Here is a 24,559-nt window from a genome sequence, read left to right on the forward strand (position 1 = left end):
GGTATTTTGTTGTATTACTTTTATAACTGTTTCATTTTGGGACTTAAATACAACTGGCATTAGGACTTAACAGACCTGGTACTGGGACTAAAATAGATCTGACATTGTGACTAAAGTAGACCTGGCATCAGGATTAAACAGACCTTGCTCTGGGACTAAAACAAACCAGACATCAGAACTAAACAGACCTGGAATTGGGACTAAACACTGTTTACAGTGTTTTAGTAAACAGACATGGTTTCAAGACTAAACAGGTCTGGATCTTGGACTTAAACAGACCTGGGACTAAAGCAGACCTGTCATCAATTGTAAAACATGTCTGACATCAGGAAAAAAAACAGAGCTGGTATCAGGACTAAACAGACCTAGAACTAAAACCGACCTGACATTGTGACTAAACAGACCTGGGATCTGTGCTTAAATATTCATGATCATTCACGCCTCCTCGCATATGACCTTTCTAACACTAAAATTGTCTTACAAAAGTGCAATTACTATATTGTTTTGTATGAATGAGTGATCAGGATGTTTTTCACATAATTTTGTAGCAACAACTCTAGGCTACAAGATCCAGTTCTCATAAGTATTGTGGACAAATGTTTAGTATGTGTTATATGACTTTATTTTAATTACTTAAAACATTTTCTTTTTTTCAAAAACCATGCATAAATGTTATTTTCTCAAAAATACAAACCTGTACACACATGTTTCTCACATATTATTGTAGCCCAGTTTGTGCTGAATACAGTGTTATCAGACTTTAGCCTTTAATATGTTTTTAAGCAACTGAAAAAAGCACAAATGTCAAGGCATGTCAAAACTTCTCCAAGGGCCCAAAACACCCTCAGACCCCAGAGGGTTAAACATGTGTGACATTGGGATTAAAACAAACCTTGCATCAAGACTAAACAGGTCTGGCACTTGGACTTAAACAGACCTGGAACTAAAACAGACCTGGCATCAGGTTTAAAACATGTCTGGCATCAGTAATAAAACTAACCTGGTATCAGATCTAAACAGACCTGGGGCAAAAACCGACCTGACATTGTGACTAAACAGACCTAGGGCTAAAACAGTACCTGCATAAGGACTAAAACAGGTCAGGCATTGGGACTAAAACAGACCTGGCATCATATCTCAAACATATCTAACATCAGGAATAAAACAGACCTAGCATCGGGACTAAAACTATCTGGCATTAGGCTAAAAAGACCGGGTATTGGGATGTGTTTGTGTGTGTATGGCTGGTTTTAACACTTTTTGACCTCTGAACAATAGCTTTTACAGTTTTACTTTGTTTTGACACTTTGAAACATTATCCATTTAACCTACAAAAATGTAAAGTAGTTCATCCCAAAAAGAAAAGATTCAACCATTATTTAGCCACCCTCATGTCATTCTTAACATGAAAGAGGAGAAATTTTGAAGACAATTCATGCAGCTCTTTTACCTTCATGACAGTTTAGAGTGACCATAGGAGTCAAGCTCCATAAAAAGCACCATGAGTGTATAAAAGTGTGTGTACTGTTAAAAATGTTTTGTGAAGTAACCTAAAAAATGTACCTAAAAAAAGACTTTTTTTATAGACTTTAATGCAGTGTTGAAATTATAAGTTATATTTCTTTTCATAAAGACACTTTAAATCAGACAGCATCAGTGTTTTATTAAACAAAGCCTTCTGTTCCACATTTAATCTCAGACAGAAGCTTTCTATCACTACACTCTCAATAAAGACATAACTCAAACATGCTTCACTGATTTGTGCTGTTAATTCCCACATCTTTGCACATCAAATCCATTCTGGATAGCCAGTGATGTGTTTAATAAGACCAGGAAGCAGTATGGGCAGCATACAGCAAGACCAAGGATTATTATGCAGGAGATTTGGAGACATTGTGACATCATATATGTATCAGCTGCAGAATATGAACTGACCTTGAGTGATTAAAATTATATTCTGATGTAAATCTATGAGTCACATGTATGTAGGAGCAGTAACATATGATTTTGTCAAACTGTTGCAGATTATCATATTACAGTGTTATTACTCATTGTGTATATTTAACATTTTCTTATTGGTTTGACAAAAACATAAATTGAGCACAGTCCTCTAAAATGCACTAAATCTATCTAGATTTCGAATACATATCCAGAGGCTAATTGGGACTTTAGCTGTATTATAATGTCCTGTATCCTCAGGAAAACCAAGAAATGTTTTACACATTATTATAATGTTGTAAAATAAGAAACATATTTAATAAACACTATTTTTATTTAGAATAATTATAATATTATACACATAATACAAATACTAATAAACTAAAGAAATTAATCAATGAAAAATAAGAATACTATTTTCATAAAATAATACAAGGTATTATATTTAATACATTTAATACATTATTACAGTGTTTAGAGCATAAAACATGAAATAAAATATGTAGATTTTCTTATAATAAAAGTGTGTTGTTCATTTTTGTTTATTATTATAACATTACAATAAATACTAAAAATAATACAAAATAAATAATGAAAATAGAATAAACAAAACAAAAATTACACCCCACCCCCCCCCCCCATCTACAATCTACATGAATAATAACAGGTATTTTTTATATGCATTTATAAATTCTTATAGTTTTAAGTGCATAAGAAACATAAAAAATTATTTCATGTAGATTTTGTATTATTTTTTACTTGCTGAAGAAGACAGAATTGTGTTTTTGGGTGAATTATTCCGTTAAGGCTACACATCAACTGTGGCTGGTTTCTCATTATAGACAAAGCATAGTTTGTAAAATCGGGACAGTCCAATTGATCGGAATGTCTGGTCGCTCTAGATATAACAGGTTTTTACCAGGAACCACAGTCAGCCAATCAGTGGAGGTACACTGGAATTTTCTCGCCCTGTATCGTGTCTCCTCTCTCTGACTAGAGGATAGGAGTTCAACCCAGTGTGTGCTGCAGGGGCTGATGGGATTGGGATTAACCTGTTTTCCACTCACAGCCTCGTGTCCATCTTCATTCAGACAGCTGCTTTAATCCAGATCTCGCTCCTCTTCACCATCTGTCCTGTAATCCCAATGCCCTCCACAACCGTCTCCCCGATGTGACGTTGGTCTAGCGATGTGAGCGTGTACGTGATATTCATTCACCTTCTCTTCTGCCCTCATTCCCACACCATCATCATCCTCATCATCATCGCTCTGCCTCTTTCCATGAAGAGTAGCGCCTGTCGACAGTAAACGGAACATCAGCACAGTGCTCGTCCATCAGAGCTCTGCGATGCTGAAAGTTTTATGAGCAGTAGACTCAGCAATAATGCAAAAATAAAGAGTGGTTTAAAGCATTGCAAGCATTCTGTTACATTACAGCATAATGTGAGTGTGTGACAGCGCCAATAAATCTGTTTTCTCTGCAATGTCTGCGTTTATTGTTTTGTTGTTGTTGTCGTTCACAACCATTTCAGCACAGAGGGGTGGAGTACACGGAAATCACTATTCTACAAAACAAATATTTATATATAAATATATATACGTATATATATATATAGAGAGAGAGAGAGAGAGAGAGAGAGAGAGAGAATGCTCATGAATCTTCCATAGATTCCCGGAGAAGCAAAGAGTCCAGACAGGACTCAAAATGACGTGTTTAGAACCTCTCGTCAAATTAACTTCGATGTTTTGTTTCTTGATTTGAAGAAAGGCTTCAGTAGCGCTCTATGGGAAGAAAAAAAGTGTATTGCGTTACTCACAAACAACATGATAGTAGTATGATATTTGACACTTTTATTCGCTAAAATATTGAAATTCACAAAGAGTAATAGGTCATTTATATAGATTACTTGTACATATATTAAACACGTCATTGTCACATTTCTTATGAAATTGTTGCCTCTGTTTCTAACTAATCTCTCTGTTTAAACTTGTATTTAGTAGTGTAACCCCACGGTTTTCAAACTGGGAGGCGCACATCCCAAAGGGGGCACTAGAGCATGTCAAGGGAGGTGTGGAGACTGATGGTAAATTCACCAAGTAAAACAAAAGATAAAAAACATAATAAAATTATAAATATATATATATAAAAAAATTAGTAGTTTTACATACCATATATCAGCTTAAAGGTGCTGTAAGTGATTTTAGCATTATGAAGCTTTCACGTGACTGAGCTGTTGAATTAGCCACGCCCCTCATTCCAAAACCCTACCCACCAAAGATAATTTTGAGAGCAAAAGAGCAGCATTGTTTGACACTGGCTGTCAAATTCAACAGTGGCACAATAGCGCCCTCAACTGACAAACATTATGAATCATAACCTCAATGATTCACTTCAAACACAACACTATGAGAATGAGCAAATTGATTGACAGGTGAAAAGCATCAGTGTCCACGGACACGTTTTGTTTGCTGTTTACAAAGTCTGCAGCTGTTACAGAGACCGGTGAGATTTCTCAGGACACTTATTTCATTACTATCTTTAAGCGAGTAGGAAAAGGTTTTTGCATACTTTTCCATGAAAATTTGCTTACAGCACCTTTAATAGATCATAGCTTTATCGCATTATAATAATGTCGAGAGCACATCAATGTACCGGTCGTACGAGCGCAAATCACTCTGCTCGCACATGGATTTCCTTTGCTCTCACACAAAACTGGATGTGTGCTCTCAAACATGGTATACTATGAAATCTCCTTGCTCTTATGCAGAGAGTGCGTGTGCACGCTCAAATCCTGTCATGTTCACTCGCAAATCTATTATAAAGCTGTATAGCTCTACCTCTGTTCATTCATACAAATATTCTGCCTCTGCAGATGTGTTATATCAAGGGAGAAGCAACATCAGAGAACTCACCTGACAGCACATACACAGAAAATCCAAAATATTGGTGGAACAAAATCCCGACATATCCATTATTATGAGTTTATTATATTATATACACTCACCTAAAGGATTATTAGGAACACCATACTAATACTGTGTTTGACCCCCTTTCGCCTTCAGAACTGCCTTAATTCTACGTGGCATTGATTCAACAAGGTACTGAAAGCATTCTTTAGAAATGTTGGCCCATATTGATAGGATAGCATCTTGCAGTTGATGGAGATTCGTGGGATGCACATCCAGGGCACGAAGCTCCCGTTCCACCACATCCCAAAGATGCTCTATTGGGTTGAGGTCTGGTGACTGTGGGGACCATTTTAGTACAGTGAACTCATTGTCATGTTCAAGAAACCAATTTGAAATGATTCGAGCTTTGTGACATGGTGCATTATCCTGCTGGAAGTAGCCATCAGAGGATGGGTACATGGTGGCCATAAAGGGATGGACATGGTCAGAAACAATGCTCAGGTAGGCCGTGGCATTTAAACGATGCCCAATTGGCACTAAGGGGCCTAAAGTATGCCAAGAAAACATCCCCCACACCATTACACCACCACCACCAGCCTGCACAGTGGTAACAAGGCATGATGGATCCATGTTCTCATTCTGTTTACGCCAAATTCTGACTCTACCATCTGAATGTCTCAACAGAAATCGAGACTCATCAGACCAGGCAACATTTTTCCAGTCTTCAACTGCCCAATTTTGGTGAGCTCTTGCAAATTGTAGCCTCTTTTTCCTATTTGTAGTGGAGATGAGTGGTACCCGGTGGGGTCTTCTGCTGTTGTAGCCCATCCGCCTCAAGGTTGTGCGTGTTGTGGCTTCACAAATGCTTTGCTGCATACCGGTTGTAATGAGTGGTTATTTCAGGCAAAGTTGGTCTTCTATCAGCTTGAATCAGTCGGCCCATTCTCCTCTGACCTCTAGCATCAACAAGGCATTTTCGCCCACAGGACTGCCGCATACTGGATGTTTTTCCCTTTTCACACCATTCTTTGTAAACCCTAGAAATGGTTGTGCGTGAAAATCCCAGTAACTGAGCAGATTGTGAAATACTCAGACCGGCCCGTCTGGCACCAACAACCATGCCACACTCAAAATTGCTTAAATCACCTTTCTTTCCCATTCTGACATTCAGTTTGGATTTCAGGAGATTGTCTTGACCAGGACCACACCCCTAAATGCATTGAAGCAACTGCCATGTGATTGGTTGATTAGATAATTGCATTAATGAGAAATTGAACAGGTGTTCCTAATAATCATTTAGGTGAGTGTATTATATATATATATATATATATATAAATAAAATACAAAAATATTCTGATAATTAAAATGCATTACATTCTTGTAGCAGAAGAGTTAATCATTGATAAGACAATACAAAAAGCTGCTTTAGAATACAATGTATTGTTTACTACCATATTATTGATCATAAGTCAATCATTGGCATACAGTTCACAGCAATCCATTTCACAAGTGAATTTGTCAATCAGTTGGAGATTTATTATGAGGGCTTTTTTAAGGACCCATCAATTTACACCTGTGTCAGACATGCTTGTGTAGCGTCTCGGGTGCGTGCGTCATAAAAATAAAATGTTTAGGTCACTGTGTCAAGTTAAATATAGTTTAATACTTAGAACACATCTTGAGATCCCTTAGTTTGAATGTACGCTCCAAGTGTTTTGAACGCAAGAACGTAACGCATGTTTGTTGTTCTGCTGCTCAAGGTTGTTTTTTTCACTGAATAAAACTGTGCGTTGCCACACAGCTGAAGTTTCACTTACTGCCTTCTGGAGTAAACAGGTGGTACTACAAACTTGAATTTCTCAGGAATCTTCCTTATTACAGTCCGGGGGCATTGCAATTAATTGCGTTACACTTTTGTACGCATTATTTAAAAAAATTAATCACACTGAATGAACACTTTGAATTGACAGCTCCAATATATATATAAATATTAAAATGAAAAAAAAAAAATCACAATTTTCTTTTGTCAAGAGGGGAGGCTTACTATAAAAGACTTTGAAAACGTTTGGTTACGTATGTAACCTCCGTTCCCCGAGGGAGGGAACAACACGTTGTGTCGGAGAAGCGACACTAGGGGTCTCTCTTGAGCGCCGATATTCACCTCTGACCTATTGAAAAGGGCCAATGAGAGTTGGCAGTCAGTATTTGCATACCCCGCCCCCGCATACGGGTACTTAAGTGGGGCAAATACGGGAGTTCATTCAGGATTTTTCTGAGGAGCCGGAAATGGTCCGGCCACAACAGTGGCTCGGTTCAGCGACATGGTGGAGGAAAGACACAACGTGTCGTTCCCTCCCTCGGGGAACGGAGGTTACATACGTAAACAAACGTTCCCCTTCTGTCGCTCTCTCCACGTTGTGTGGGAGAAGCGACACTAGGGGACCCATTCCAATCTTGCCATGCGCTGAACCGTGTACGTGAACCGCCGATACAGAGGCGGGCAGGGATTTCATCCAGTGCCACGCATCGTCTGTACCTGGTTGCACGTACCCTTCCCCAATGCCCCATAAGAACATCGGAATCCTTCTAGTTACCCTAGGAGGGGAACAAGGCGATGTTTGCCAACATGGGAACGGGCCAGCCTGGCTGGGCCTCTTTTCTCTCTATGTTTCTCGCATAGAGCAATCACGGCCGGGGCCCTTACATGCATATAGGGAAGGGGTCTTACCCAGACCCTTGCGGAGACCACACCTGCCCTTTTTCTTGGGGAGGTAGACACGTCACACGGCCGTCTTAGGGCTCGTGTGGAAAGTATGGTGCGGTGGTAGATCCAGCCTCGAAAGGGGGGAGTTGCTACAGCACGGCGACCGGGGCAGCTGTAACTGCCTAAGGGAGACACGGGGGTCCGCTCGTAAGGGGACAGAACCATGGAATTACACACAGGGGGAGTCCGAGCAGGAGGCCTTACCTGTGGAGCACCTATACCAGTACAGGGTAACCATCAGGGTACCCGCAGTGGCTTGGGTCAGCGAGTTCCTCCGCTGAACCGTGGACCTGGAGGGCTGGGGAAGAATCGACCAGGGTCCCGACTCGGAGTGGGGCGCCCTGGGAAGAAGGCGCACTACTTTACCTTGACGTCAGGAAAAGGGTGCTGGGCGCAAGCGATCCACCCGGCTTGTAAAACCTCGTGAAGGTGTTGGGTGTTGCCCAACCCGCAGCTCTACAGATGTCTGCTAGGGAGGTGTCCTTGGCCAGTGCCCACAAGGACGCAACACCCCTTGTTGAGTGAGCTCGGACCCGCAAGGGTAGGGGCACGGCCTGGGTGTGATAAGCCAGTGTGATGGCTTCAACAACCCAGTGGGCAAGCCTCTGTTTGGAGACGGCATTCCCTTTCTGCCGTCCCCCAAAGCAGACGAAGAGCTGCTCAGAGCGTCTGGTGCTCTGTGTGCAGTCCAGGTAAATGCGCAGGGCGCGCACTAGACATAGCAACGAAAGGGCTGGGTCTGCCTCCTCCCGGGGCAGCGCTTGCAGGTTCACTACCTGATCTCGGAAGGGTGTGGTAGGAACCTTGGGCACATAGTCCGGTCGCGATCTTAGGATCACAGACGTATCTGCCGGACCGAACTCCAGGCAAGTGTCGCTGACAGAGAATGCTTGCAGGTCCCCGACCCTCTTGATAGAGGCGAGCGCGATCAGCAGGGCCGTCTTAAGAGAGAGGGCCCTGAGTCCAATTGATTCAAGCGGCTCGAAGGGAGGTCTCTGGAGTCCTGCCAAGACTACCGAGAGATCCCAGGAGGGAACTAGGCCTGGCCGGGAGGGATTCAACCTCCGGGCACCTCTCAGGAACCTGAGGATCAGGTCGTGCTTACCCAAAGACTTGCTGTCTACAGGATCGTGGTGGGCGGCAATGGCGGCAACATGCACCTTGAGGGTGGACGGGGACAGCCTCCTGTCCTGCCTCTCCTGTAGGAACAGGAGCACTGACTTGATCGCGCATCTCTGCGGGTCTTCAGTTCGGGAAGAACACCAAACTGCGAACAAGCGCCACTTTAGGGCGTAAAGGTGCCTGGTAGAGGGGGCTCACAACGGTCGCCGGTAAGCCGGCTAGCTCCTCCGCATCCCATCCAGGGACCAGACGTGGAGGTTCCAGAGGTCTGGGCGTGGGTGCCAGAGCGTGCCCCGTCCCTGAGAGAGGAGGTCCTTTCTCAGGGGAATTTGCCAGGGAGGAGCTGTCGCGAGAAGCCTGAGTTCCGAGAACCAAGTCCGAGTGGGCCAGTAGGGGGCCACTAACGTGACTTGCTCCTCGTCCTCCCTGACCTTGCACAGCACCGGTGCAAGAAGGCTCACTGGGGGAAATGCGTACTTGCGCAGCCCCGAGGGCCAGCTGTGTGCCAGCGCGTCTGTCCCGAGGGGAGCCTCTGTTAGGGCGTAACTTGAGTCACTGCTGGCTCCATAGGAGGAGACGGCGGGCGAGTTGTGACATGTGGCGGGAGCGTACACCGCCTTGGCGGTTTATGTACGCCACCACCGTGGTGCTGTCCGATCTCACGAGGACATGTTTTTCCCGAACAAACGGGAGGAACTTCCTGAGAGCAAGAAGGACGGTCAGCAACTCCAGGCAATTGATGTGCCAACGCAGCGGGGCCCCTTTCCAACGGCCTGGGCCTGCTGGCCCGAAGGCGGCAGTCCAGGGGAGTCCTCGGCATCAGACACCGCACTCTCCGATGCAGCGGCGAGCTCATCTGCTTCGGACTCAGGAGGATAGACGGCCGGGCCATGAGGCGAGCCGCTATCGGCGCGAGCTTGGACGGGGACCAGCGAGCGTGTCGGGGAACGGGAGGTTCGCGGGGGCTACCCGGCGAAACCGCACCCGCTGCCGCCCCAAATCGCCCTCAGCGCCAACCGCATCGTCCTCAATCCCGTGGGAAGAAGGAGCAATGCGGGTGCAGCTGGGGTGGCTTGCCTTCTGTTGAAAGCAAGTCGCGATCGCTAACGTGGTCATGGTTATGTTCTCGCAGTGAGAACATGAACCATCCACAAACGCCGCCTGGTGTGATCACGGCCCAAACACACGAGACAGCGCCTGTGGCCGTCTGAAGCAGAGAGGCTTCTACCGCGATCCAGGAACGACACAGGGGCGGAAAGGCATCTTGAAAAGACGGCGTCCTGAAAAGGACGCTCAACGCCGCTGTGTTTGCTCTTTTAGAGAAATTTGCTCTTTTAAGGAAATTTGCTCTTTTAATACACAGTGTGTGTGTGTGTGTGTGTGTGTGTGTGTCTGCGCTGTCGAAGCGCTCAGGGGCAACAATGCACGCCGTGCAAAGTAGGAGAAAGCCGCTGTTGTGCGCCGTCAAATCCAACAGCAGGCAGATCGTCAGAGGAAACAGGAACGTTAGTAGTGTGTAACTCGCAGCAAACCGCAGACAGACCATCGGCTCCGAAGAAATTTTCTGACTAAACTTCCGTATTTGCCCCGCTTAAGTACCCATATGCGGGGGCGGGGTATGCAAATACTGACTGCCAACTCTCATTGGCCCTTTTCAATAGGTCAGAGGTGAATATCGGCGCTCAAGAGAGACCACTAGTGTCGCTTCTCCGACACAACGTGGAGAGAGCGACAGAAGGGGAACGCCTGGTTTAACCTAATGAAGTCCGGTTGGTTCAATTATCTTAAGTAATACTGTATATTTGTCTTTAATAAAACTAGTTAATTTAGATGTTATCATATGTAGTCATTCATGTAAAGTCAGTGGACGTGGCCATTAAGGTTTGGTTTATTCATGCAAGCATGCATCAAGTCTAGGTGTAAGTGGGTATGGCGAAATCATGCCCACAAAAACGCTAAGAGGCTGGGTTAAGTGCAGTTTAATAAAGAGGTTCTTCTCCGGTTATTGCACAATCTGCATCCTACTATATACTGTAGTTCATTCCCTCAAGCACAAGCGATATAAACGAAGACAGCACATATAAGAAGTTGGTAGTATAAATGGACTGTATGCAATGAATTAGAACAATAGAAATATGAACTTGTGTTCATTTTTGCATTAACTGTGTCCTTGTTGAATATCAGGCATATTTCTAGTGACACACTGTTTTTATACACATGCTTATTGTCAGGATTTGGATTTATGCCCCATTAAATTATAGAGAAGTTAAGTATTATTAATCCTATTGATCAATTGACACACACATCATGGCTAGTATTAACAGTGATTGTATCTGCCATCAATGTTGTGGACCGAGGGATCGGTTTGTTTGTTTGTTTGTTTTTTGTGCTTTTGAGGAACCATAGCTTCCCCTAAAATGAAACGCAGGAATGATTAGTTTAATATATATAATTAATCAAAACAATAATAATAATAATTGTTTACATTTATATAGCCCTTTTCTACGAACTCAGATAGCTTTATATAGTATTTGGGGAATCTCCTCAACCACCACAAATTCCTACAGGGATCTTTCTTCCCCTCTTTCTTTCCCAAATGATTTCCTGTGCTCTCTACTGTCACCATCATTCAAAATGGAAAAAATGCAAAACAGTAATGATAATCTCAGAGGCAGCCATCCATGCTTAAGCCTTGTTGCCTTGCTGAGAAGGAACCTGAATTCTGCAAAGGACATGGAAAAGGGGAAAATGTCACAGCCTTAATTCAGAAGGCTGAGGCTGCACCCAAGTGGCTCTTCTCCAAACAGCGAGAGCTGATTAAAAAGGGTGAAAATAGCTTCCCAAAGAGCTGTTCAGTAGAGTAGCGTTGAGAGCTCTCTTGTACGCAGAGGTCACATTAACCTAGCACATCCACTTTTTCTTTTCTCTGTTTCCCACTGAACATTGATAAGCACCAGTGTAGTTAATGACCACTTCAGTAAAGGAACCTCTCACCCATCAAAGATTGTATTCACTGCACACGTCATACACTGGAGATTACCAGACTTTTCACCTTATCAAAAATCCATATAGGTCATTAATGATGCAATGGATGAGTAGAAGTTGCTACTAAAGCAAGCGAAATCTGAACTAGGTAACATGTATATCATACGTCCAGCTCTTTTCCATACAATGGTTCATACCATGTCTGTCAAGCAAAGAAAACAATAAATAAAAGATAGACCATTAAGGTAGTTCATACGACCCATGAGCTCCAGTATAAGTCTTATATAACATATAACAGCTTTGTGAGAGGAACAGACCAGAATTTACTTTGTTATTCACTGATAATCTGCCGCAGTTCTCAAATCTCCTTTTTCAACCAGAATATTTGAACTGGAAAATTACGTTCACTTAAGACACAAGCAAGAACCAAAGATGTTTTAGAATCCGTTATATAAAACCTCTAACAATGCATCAAGGAACCATTTTTAAATAAATTAGTCAAATTACATATGGGATTTTCAGGGGGAAGGAGATGAATAACTTGTCCGGTCCGGTGTACCGGGACTGTCGTAATCTGAAAGCAGATTGCCGTGAGAACGGCATTTGTGGGCCAGGTGACCCAGAGGCAAAGGAAATAGCTCTTTTATTGAGAATGTGGGTACCACAGCCCCCGTCAGGGGGTGTGGCAAATGAAAAAACAAAGGATTCTCCTCCCGGCCCTCCACCGGGGGACGGAGCGGTCTTCCACCTCCGGAGCTAACATCTTCGGCTCTGGGTCGGCTGTCTCAGGAACGCTTGGGAGCCTTCCGGGTCCTAGAGGGGTTCGTGAGACAGGGGCGTCGCGCCGCCTGCGGGGTGCTCGGCGCTGGGGCTGAGAGCTGGGCCCGGGTTGAGGCGGAGCTGGAGCTGGTTTCTTCATGAGCGGGGCGCCCTCGGCGGGCAGACGGGGCGGGGCCTGTAGCGGCAGGACTGCGGCGGGGCATGATGTGACTGATGGCCTCCGTCTGCTTCTTCACCGCGGAGAACTGTTGGGCGAAGTCCTCGACAGTGTCGCCGAAAAGGCCAATCTGGGAGACAGGTGCGTCCAGGAAGAGGTTCTTATCAGCCTCACGCATCTCAAACAGATTGAGCCAGAGATGGTGTTCCTGGACCACTAGGGTGGCCATCGTCTGTCCGAGTGCCTGCGCTGTGGCCTTCGCTCTCAGGGCGAGGTCGGTCGCTGAGCACAGTTCCTGCAGCACATCAGGATTAGGTCCACCCCTGTGCATGTTTCTGAGAGCTTTGGCCTGGTGGACTTACAGGAGGGCCATCGCATGCAGGGCGGAGGCAGCGCGTCCAGCCACACTGTAGGCCTTCGCGTTGAGCGAGGATGTTATCCTACAGGGCTTGGATGGGAGTACGGGGCGACCACGCCAGGAGGTAGGGCTACCGGGGCATAGATGGTGCGCAACTGCCCTATCGACCTGGGGAATCGCGCCGTATCCGTGGCGCTCTCCGCCGTCGAGGGTGGAGAGAGTGGAGCGGGTGGCACCTAGACGAGCGGAGAGCGGTGCTCTCCACGTAGACGTCAGCTCATCATGCACCTCCGGGAAAAACGGGACTGGGGGGATGCGAGGCCGCGAACGGCGCGCTGCCCCCAGGAACCAATCATCCAACCGCAAAGGCTATGGGGAGGTCGGAGGGTTCCAGTCCAACCCCACGCTCGCAGCGGCCCGGGAAAGCATATCGGACATCTGAGCGTCGGCCTCAGCCTGGGCCTGCTGGCCCGAAGGTGGCAGTCCAGGGGAGTCCTCAGCATCAGACACCGCACTCTCCGATGCAGCGGCGAGCTCATCTGCTTCGGACTCGGGAGGATAGACGGCCGGGCCGTGAGGCGAGCCGCTGTCGGCGCGAGCTTGGACGGGGACCAGCGAGCGTGTCGGGGAACGGGAGGTTCGCGGTGGGCTACCCGGCGAAACCGCACCCGCTGCCGCCCCCAAATCGCCCCCAGCGCCAACCGCATCGTCCTCAATCCCGTGGGAAGAAGGAGCAATGCGGGGTGCAGCTGGGGTGAACATGAACCATCCACAAACGCCGCCTCGGTGTGATCGCGGCCCAAACACACGAGACAGCGCCTGTGGCCGTCTGAAGCAGAGAGGCTTCTACCGCATCCAGGAACGACACAGGGGCGGAAAGGCATCTTGAAAAAGACGTGTCCTGAAAAGGACGTTCAACGCCGCTGTGTTTGCTCTTTTAGAGGAATTTGCTCTTTTAAGGAAATTTGCTCTTTTAATACACAGTGTGTGTGTGTGTGTGTGTGTGTGTGTGTGTGTGTGTGTCTGCGCTGTCGAAGCGCTCAGGGGCAACAATGCACGCCGTGCAAAGTAGGAGAAAGCCGCTATTGTGCGCCGTCAAATCCAACAGCAGGCAGATCGTCAGAGGAAACAGGAACGTTAGTGATGTGTAACTCGCAGCAAACCGCAGACAGACCATCGGCTCCGAAGAAATTTTCTGACTAAACTTCCGTATTTGCCCCGCTTAAGTACCCGTATGCGGGGGCGGGGTATGCGGGGACTGCCAACTCTCATTGGCCCTTTTCAATAGGTCAGAGGTGAATATCAGCACTCAAGAGAGACCCCTAATGTCGCTTCTCCGACACAACGTGGAGAGAGCGACAGAAGGGGAATGCCTGGTTTAACCTAATGAAGTCCGGTTGGTTCAATTATCTTAAGTAATACTGTATATTTGTCTTTAATAAAACTAGTTAATTTAGATGTTATCATATGTAGTCATTCATGTAAAGTCAGTGGACGTGGCCATTAAGGTTTGGTTTATTCATGCAAGCATGCATCAAGTCTAGGCGTAAGTGGGTATGGCGAAATCATGCCCACAAAAACGCTAATAGGCTGGGTTAAGTGCAGTTTAATAAAGAGGTTCTTCTCCGGTTATTGCACCATCTGCATCCTACTATATAGTTCATTCCCTCAAGCACAAGCGATATAAACGAAGACAGCACATATAAGAAGTTGGTAGTATAAATGGACTGTATGCAATGAATTAGAACAATAGAAATATGAACTTGTGTTCATTTTTGCATTAACTGTGTCCTTGTTGAATATCAGGCATATTTCTAGTGACACACTGTTTTTATACACATGCTTATTGTCAGGATTTGGATTTATGCCCCATTAAATTATAGAGAAGTTTTATTAAGTATTATTAATCCTATTGATCAATTGACACACACATCATGGCTAGTATTAACAGTGATTGTATCTGCCATCAATGTTGTGGACCGAGGGATCGGTTTGTTTGTTTGTTTGTTTTTTGTGCTTTTGAGGAACCATAGCTTCCCCTAAAATGAAACACAGGAATGATTAGTTTAATATATATAATTAATCATAACAATAATAATTGTTTACATTTATATAGCCCTTTTCTACGAACTCAAATAGCTTTATATAGTATTTGGGGAATCTCCTCAACCACCACAAATTCCTACAGGGATCTTTCTTCCCCTCTTTCTTTCCCAAATGATTTCCTGTGCTCTCTACTGTCTCCATCATTCAAAATGGAAAAAATGCAAAACAGTAATGATAATCTCAGAGGCAGCCATCCATGCTTAAGCCTTGTTGCCTTGCTGAGAAGGAACCTGAATTCTGCAAAGGACATGGAAAAGGGGAAAATGTCACAGCCTTAATTCAGAAGCGCTGAGGCTGCACCCAAGTGGCTCTTCTCCAAACAGCGAGAGCTGATTAAAAAGGGTGAAAATAGCTTCCCAAAGAGCTGTTCAGTAGAGTAGCGTTGAGAGCTCTCTTGTACACAGAGGTCACATTAACCTAGCACATCCACTTTTTCTTTTCTCTGTTTCCCACTGAACATTGATAAGCACCAGTGTAGTTAATGACCACTTCAGTAAAGGAACCTCTCACCCATCAAAGATTGTATTCACTGCACACGTCATACACTGGAGATTACCAGACTTTTCACCTTATCAAAAATCCATATAGGTCATTAATGATGCAATGGATGAGTAGAAGTTGCTACTAAAGCAAGCGAAATCTGAACTAGGTAACATGTATATCATACGTCCAGCTCTTTTCCATACAATGGTTCATACCATGTCTGTCAAGCAAAGAAAACAATAAATAAAAGATAGACCATTAAGGTAGTTCATACAACCCATGAGCTCCAGTATAAGTCTTATATAACATATAACAGCTTTGTGAGAGGAACAGACCAGAATTTACTTTGTTATTCACTGATAATCTGCCGCAGCTCTCAAATCTCCTTTTTCAACCAGAATATTTGAACTAGAAAAGTACGTTCACTTAAGACACAAGCAAGAACCAAAGATGTTTTAGAATCCGTTATATAAAACCTCTAACAATGCAGCAAGGAACCATTTTTAAATAAATTAGTCAAATTACAAATGGGATTTTCAGGGGGAAGGAGATGAATAACTTATGGAGTATGTTTTTCTTGCTTTCCAGTAAAAATATCAGTCCCACTTTATATTAGGTGTCTTTAACTACTATGTACTAAAATTAAAAAAACATTTAACACAATATTTTTACTGTGTAACTACATTATTTTCTGCAAAATTCTCAATTGATTCACATTTGCTGCAACTGAGTTTGAAGTAAGGGTAGGTTTAGGAGTCGGAGCACGGTTAGGTTTAGGTTTGGGTTTAGGGTTTAAGGTAAGGGATGGGGTAGGTTTAGGAGTAGGAGCACGGTTAGGGTTGGGTTTAGGGTTTAAGGTAAGGGTTGGGGTAGGTTTAGGAGTAGGAGCACGGTTAGGGTTAGGGTTGGGTTTAGGGTCTAAGGTAAGGGTTGGGGTAGGTTTAGAAGTAGGAGCACGGTTAGGTTTAGGGTTGGGTTAAGGATTTAAGGTAAGGGATGGGGTAGGTTTAAGAGTAGGAGCACGGTTAGGGTTAGGGTTGGGTTTATGGTTTAAGGTAAGGGTTGGGTTAGGTTTAGGAGTAGGAGCACAGTTAGGGTTGGGTTTAGATTTTAAGGTAAGGGTTGGGGTAGGTTTAGGAGTAGGAAAACGGTTAGGTTTAGGGTTGGGTTTAGGGTTTAAGGTAAGGGTTGGTGTAGGTTTAGGAGTAGGAGCACGGTTAGGGTTAGGTTTAGGGTCTAAGGTAAGGGTTGGGGTAGGTTTAGAAGTAGGAGCACGGTTAGGTTTAGGGTTGGGTTAAGGATTTAAGGTAAGGGATGGGGTAGGTGTAAGAGTAGGAGCACGGTTAGGGTTAGGGTTGGGTTTAAGGTAAGGGTTGGGGTAGGTTTAGGAGTAGGAGCACGGTTAGGTTTATGGTTGGGTTTAGGGTTTAAGGTAAGGGTTGGGGTAGCTTTAGGAATAGGAGCACGGTTAGGGTTAGGGTCGGGTTTAGGGTTTAAGGTAAGGGTTGGGGTAGGTTTAGGAGTAGGAGCACGGTTAGGGTCGGGTTTAGGGTTTAAGGTAAGGGTTGGGGTAGGTTTAGGAGTAGGAGCACGGTTAGGTTTAGGGTTGGGTTAAGGGTTTAAGGTAAGGGATGGGGTAGGTTTAGGAGTAGGAGCACGGTTAGGTTTAGGGTTGGGTTTAGGGTTTAAAGTAAGGGTTGGGGTAGGTTTAGGAGTAGGAGCATGGTTAGGGTTAGGGTCGGGTTTAGGGTTTAAGGTAAGGGTTGGGGTAGGTTTAGGAGTAGGAGCACGGTTAGGTTTAGGGTTGGGTTAAGGGTTTAAGGTAAGGGATGGGGTAGGTTTAGGAGTAGGAGCATGGTTAGGTTTAGGGTTGGGTTTAGGGTTTAAGGTAAGGGTTGGGGTAGGTTTAGGGTTGACAGTGTTACAACAGTTGTACTTAAATTCAGGTTTTTTTAAATATAAGTACAATCCAACAACACATATGTGCATAATAAGTTCATTGTATCAAATGCATAAATACATTGTTGCTAAAGACAACTGATATAAAGTGGGACCAGTCACACTTTATGTTTGGTGGCCTTAACTAATATGTACTGACATTAAATACATACAAGACTATGTATTCACTATCTAACTACATGTTGTTCAGAAAAATGCCCACATTTGCTGCTACTGAGGTTGAGGTACAGGTAGGTTTAGGAGTAAGGGTAGGGTTAGGATTAGAGGTAAGAGTTAGGTTTTGGGGTAAAGGTTGGGTTAGGGGTAAAGTTATCAGTGTAACTACAAATGTAATTTCAATGTAATTTCAATGCAACAACATGTATGTACATAATAAGTACATTGTATCAAATGGTAAGTACATAGAAGGCCACCTAATATAAAGTGTGTCAGAAAGTCATGCAGATTTGGAATGCCATGAGGGTGAGTAAATGATGATATAATTAAAAATTTTTTGGCAAACTATTCCTCTGAACAAAACCTCTGAGAATAGAATCTCCTACTTCCACAGTTCTGCCTCAGGGCTGATTCCTGAAACCACAGACCCTGGTGCTGCCTCACTGCTTTGAGCTTCTGTAGGGGGTTCTGAAGGCTTTGAAGGTCTCACTGTGACGCTACCACCCGCTCACTTTACAGACACATGGCTCAGTGGATCCCTCCACTGTGAATTCATGAATATATCACACCACTGGAGGCTTTGACAAATGAGTGCTGATCAGACAAGCACTTTGTCAGCTCAGCAATGGAGAGGAATGGGACGAGAGATGATGAGAGAGAAAGATTGCCAGACCAGGACACAGAAAACCAAAAAAAACACATAAACATGAATATGAATATGACGATTTGTGATGGAAAACCCAGTGACCTGGTGGAAGCATAACCCAACTTTCCTGAATAATAACTAGTTTTTGACATTTTCGAATGAATGAGTGGTGTTCACACATGCAAAACGTGCCACCATGATTCTGGGGTATTCTGAGTGGTTGCTTACTATGGTATTCTGGATTCTATAAGTAATAGCCCACCTTTCCTCAACAGGCCGCATGAATTGAGGTCTCATTCATGTCTATGGCACAAACATTTCAGGATGCGTTACACACCTAAATGTAATAATTGGGCTTAGAGGTTTGTTCAAATCCCTAAACCCAAAGTAGGAACAATAGTAATACAGTAGTAATGCCTGCTTTAAAGCACCTTTAAAAATAAATTGTATTTATACAGTGCTAACAAGCTATACAATTAGATTATATTATGAGCAAAGTCTCACTTGCTCTATCTATACACAAATGGACATTTTTAACCATTGCATTGTGTCTTTCCGTTATTTAAGAGTATCGGCCATGAGATGGCATGTTTTATATTTAAAGGGATAATTCAACCATAAATGGAATTTCTCTCAACATTTACTCAACCTCATTCCATCTCAGATGTGTGGCTTTGTTTTTTGTCTTCTGCTGAACACAAATGAAGCTGTATAGAAGAATATTTCAGCTCTGTACGTCCATATAATGCAAGTGAATTGTTACCAAAATTTTGAAGCTCCAAAAAGCACGTAAAGGCAGCATAAAAGTAATCCATAAGACTCCAGTAGTAAATCCATGTCCTCTGAAGACATGGTATGATATGTGTGGGTGAGAAACGGATCAATATTTTAGTCCTTTTTTACTACAAATGTTCCTCACTTTCCAGTAGGTGCTGGTAGGCATGAAGAATATGAATCCCCAATAATAAAAAAATGTGAAAGTGGTATGTAAAAAAGGACTTAAATATTGATCTTTTTCTCACCCACAACTATCGTGTCACTTCTGAAGACATGGATTAAACATTATAAGGACCAACAGAGCTGAAATATTCTTCTAAAAATCTTCATTCGTGTCCTGCAGAAGAACGAAAGTCATACACATCTGGGATAGCATGAGGGTGAGTACATGATGAAGATGGTGAGAATTAACATTTTTGGGTGAACCATCCCGTTCAAAATAAAAACATCTCTTGGCACGATACACTTAAATAACAGAAAGATGCAATGCAATGTTTTGAGTCAAATGTCACTTACTAAAACAGTTACTTAAACTTAAAAACACATCTCTGCATTCTGTTTCTTTCAGTTGTGCTCTATATAGCCATTTTCAAATGCAAGAACGTGTTTAATGTGAACGCCAACCTAATCCACTACAAATGCTGAAATCATGATTTCAAATTTCAGGGTGGTAACAGAAGTGCCCAATCAAATTGTATGGATGTATTAGTAAATACATCACTAAAGTGCAGAGAGCTCTATGTTTCTATGTCTATTCCCTTGGAAATGTGGTTCTGTGGGGTTTAGCTGCATCACATAATCACAACATGTTACCATCTACATAGCCAACATATGTTCAGAGGAGGGTGCAATGAATGAGAGCTAATGATCCATTGGCCGTTATATGCACGAGAGACTGCAAACATAATCCATCATGACTCACAGGCTGTTGTGCCGGTCATGATCTCATCAATGCCCTGTCATCACAGACCAGCACATGATGAGAGCAAAGGTCATGAGTAAAATGTTGCTTCTAACATGCATCATGTAGAAAGATTCAGGGGGATTTCAGCCTATATGTTTAGTCACTGCAATCATCAATATCTCTTTAAGGGGTAAAATAAAGGAATTATTTAATTATGTATTTGATTAATTAAGATTATTTTGTATTCAAATTCTGAAACACAGAGGATTAAAATAATATCTTGCATCTCTTTTAGTATTTTGACAATGTGTGTGTCTGAAAGCTTAATCTACATCTATATAATCCAGGAAGGAAAGCATCAAGGTAATTCCAAATCCAATGTCCATGTATCTGTAATATCCTTCTCTACCCAGCTTTCCTTTTTACTTTTATTCTTGTTGTTGATTCTCTCTTTCTCAAAAATACAGGCTCTCATCATTTGCTTTATTCATCATCACAACATGAAACAGACATCAAAAAGAGATGCAACAAACCGAGGCTGCCTCATAGAAACACACTGAAACATAGCCTTTTAACTTCATTCAGCAATTGTGGATAAAAGGATTTCACTCCAAAATCAAAAGAAAGCAATAAATGTTTGCATTAATAAAATGACGTATGAATTTGAAATAATAATTATGTTGGCTGTGTCTTTTCTAACCGATCATGTTTTTCCCACAGCGGACAATAAAAAATCTGAAATATCCCATAGACTTACATTAGTGGAATTCTTGTTCATTTAAACTCCAACTTTATAAAAAATTTTATGTAAACAAACCCATAGAAGGTTTTGACATGCCTTGTAGCTCTCCCCTCTCTCTATCTGTCTCTCTCTCTCTGGCAATTTATCTGACTATCGCTTTGATGTTCTATCATACTATTTAATTAGCTAGCTGGCTATTTGTCTTATCCTTGTGTGACCCCGTGTAATCATGCGGGAATATGTGTTTTGGCTTCACTATATGCCATGTATAATTTTGTTTCATTGAAACTGATCTCAGTTTAGGACACAATGGGCAGTCAGTAAATGGTTACACTTTCGAAGCACGTCATGTGACAAAACAACATGTTGTACATGGAGTTATGATGAAAACAAGGTGCATTTCAACCAATGCAGACAGACGGCACTCTGGAGGTTACTTAACCATAAGTCATAGGGAGCAAGGGAGCATCCTGTATATTTCCTATCCAGCTACAGTGCTGGGAAATGTATTTGCCCCCATCCTCAATTCTTATGTTTTGTGTATTTTTCATACTAAATTGTTTTAGATCTTAAAACGAGATAACAAACTTGTCCTTGTCTTGACATGGCCCTCCAAACTGGACATTTTGCTTGTTTTGAACAATTCAGAGGTGACTGATGACCAGAAGTTCTCCTTTAAGATTTTCTGATAGAGAGCAGAATTCATGTTTCTTTCAAATATTGCAAGTCACCCTGGCCCTGAAGCAGTAAAGCATCTCCACACCATCACTCTACAACACACCAAGTTCAACTTTCCACTCATCAGTCAACAGAACATTCTCCCAAAATTTTTGAGGATCATCAAGGTGTGTTTTGGCAAATTTCAGATGAGCCTTAATGTTCTTCTGGGTTAGTAGTGGTTTTCCCCTCACCACTCTTCCATGGCATTTTTGGCCAGAGTCTTTTGATGTTCTTAGCTTTTTTGTGACTTCCTGTATGAGTTGCCGCGTTGCTCTTGGAGGACGTTTGGAAGGTCGGCCACTTCTGGGAAGGTTCACTGCTGTGCTTTGAAAAGGACAGACCAGTCGGCCATGTGACTCTGAAAAGCCATTTCTGATCGGCTCAGGACACCTTTTGGGTGTGACCAATTTCAGTTAAAAACTTTCCTACCAAAAAAGAACACTCTTGAATGCTTCTTCTCACTTGCAATGCTCTCTTTGAACCGTCGCTTGGTCTCCTCTCTTCGGCTCTCTTGCTTCTTCCTAACCCTCTGTGCCATGTAGAGTCCAAGGAAAACTCAGGAGTCAAAAGTTCAGAGGAAGTCTCTCACTCTCAAGCCTCTACGGTTCATACACCCAACAGGAGTCACGAGTTCTCCTTGTGGAAGGCCTCGCTTCATCCAGACAATAACTATTCTTGATCATTACAGAGTCCAAGACATCGACGAAAATGTACTTTCTACAAACGCCAAAGAGCCAAGCAACACAAGGAAACGCAAAGCAAGGAAACGCTACGACACGCAAGTACATCTCCAGACTTTTGTTCAAATTGATAGTGTATTAGTTAAATACTTTGGGTAATCCGATTGCAAATCGATTTAGACTCAAAGAAGGATAAATGCTTCTTAAGGCATTGTCAACTGACTCCATAAAGTTCATGTTCTCTGTATTGATCATTTACTTCACATTCTGTCACTACTCACCAACCTGTTTCATGTTGTATGTGTTAGATTAGTTTAATGTTTAGAATAGCAATAAAATGTGTCTGTTTTCAAAGTTAATTGGCTTTTGGATATTTTATTAAATTATCTCATCCCTGTTTATAAAAGGTTTTGCTTCAAAGCTGTACCTAAATATGTGTAATATTATTTTTGATAATATTACACCAATAAGTGAATTAATCATAATTCCCTTATTAAAGCTAATTCCTTTTGTGAGCAGATACAAGGTGACATTATATTGTATTTGTATTACGATTTTAATGGTGGAGAATTTTATTCAGACAAATAATCTAGTTATTTGTGATTTATCTAATTTATAATGGTAATTCCATTTTAAATATCCTTACATAGTGATGTAGAATAAGGACGGTTTAATTTAATTCGTAGCTCACACACACTGTCTCCTACATATAATGTTGGGAGAATTGCGGCACTTTAACCCATCACGTCCACATTTATACTACCAAATTTGCTACATTAGTATTTCCATATTATTTACAAACTGATCAAAGTGATCAGTGCCATTGGACTGGACAGCTCACATAACAAATCACTGAAATTTTACTTTATATCAAGTGATCTATGTGCTGGTTTGGGAAACCATTACTCCATCGTAAAACAACAAATGACGTCAGTTAAGATGATTGTAAAGGCTTAAGTTGCAATGTTATCGGGAAACCCAGTGTTGACTATTTCCCGAATCGATATCGAATCTTTAAAATCTGACAACTCTACTTTGGCTTTCGTTCTGGGCTTCGTAGAGCTGCTGCAATATCACAAATATATGTCTTTTGATTAGTAGTCTATGTAAAATAAGAGGTCTTGTGAAAAACACAAGTGTATCAGATGTAAACTTGCATAAACTTCAGTGGCGTAAGTTTCAGGTGAACACTGGAAATGACACATCAACACATGGTTAATTTACAGATGGGACATGTATCTACCAGTTTTTGTCAGGTAAGTGTCTAATGCAGAAGAAACATTACCAGTTCTTGAGCAGGAGTTTCAATTTCATTCAAGTGTGTAAAAAAAAGTTCAGATTCGGCGCTGAAACATGTAATTTTAAATGTTAGGATGAGTGCTAATTGCATTTTTTATAAGTGTTGTTATGACACGTGACAGCGACAATGTTCTACTCACTTTGCTGTTCCCCAGCTCACGGTCTTGTCCAGTTAAATCACAAAGCAAAATGCAAGCAAATGTGTCTCGATTCATGATTTACATCCATGTTGTAACGCTTGAGCAGAGAGGCAGACGAGGAGATGCGGATCCAAATGCAGTTAAGAATTTATTAAATAAACAAACAAGTAAACACAAAGGAACAACCCTCAATGGGGAAATAAAACATAAAACTGAAAACTAAACACGATGAACACAAACAGAGAACTCAGGCAGGGAACACATACCAGGCTAACAACATACCTCCATTAACAAACAACGACTGACAGAGACTGAACAAACAGACAGGGTTTAAATACAAGAATGTGAGACAAAGGGGCCAATGAACAACCAGAACACAAACTAGATGACAAGGTGATTAACAGAAGCAAATGACAAATTAACAAGGGCAGGTGAAAACAATGAACAGTGAACACGAGGGAAAACAAGACTATAGTGTTACAAGGGTGCCAAAAGTGAAAACTAAGGAGCTACAAAAGTGACAAAAATGACAAACAAAGGGCAACGAAAAAACAAGACAGGGTATACATAACAGAGCCCCCCCCCCCCTCAAAGGATCGGCTTCCAGACGATCCTAAAAACCCAAGACAAAAGACAGAAAACCCACAGAGAACAAAATGATAGCACCGGGGGCAGACAGGCAGACCAGGGGGGGCACAAGAACAAGGAGGCAGTCCAAGGGGCACAGAGGGCAGGCAGGAAGTCCAAGGGGGCACAAAGGGCAGGCAGGAAGTCCAAGGGGGGCCACGAGGGGAAATGAGACAGTCCACGGGGGCACAAAGGGAGATGAGACAGTCCATGGGGGCACAAGGGGCAATAAGGCAGTCCACAGGGGCACAAAGGGACAGGTTTAGGAGGCCGGGGTGGTATTGACCGGGCAGGGACAGGTTTAGAT

This window comes from Xyrauchen texanus, chromosome 8, assembly GCF_025860055.1.
Source record: "Xyrauchen texanus isolate HMW12.3.18 chromosome 8, RBS_HiC_50CHRs, whole genome shotgun sequence".
Classification (NCBI taxonomy): domain Eukaryota; kingdom Metazoa; phylum Chordata; class Actinopteri; order Cypriniformes; family Catostomidae; genus Xyrauchen; species Xyrauchen texanus.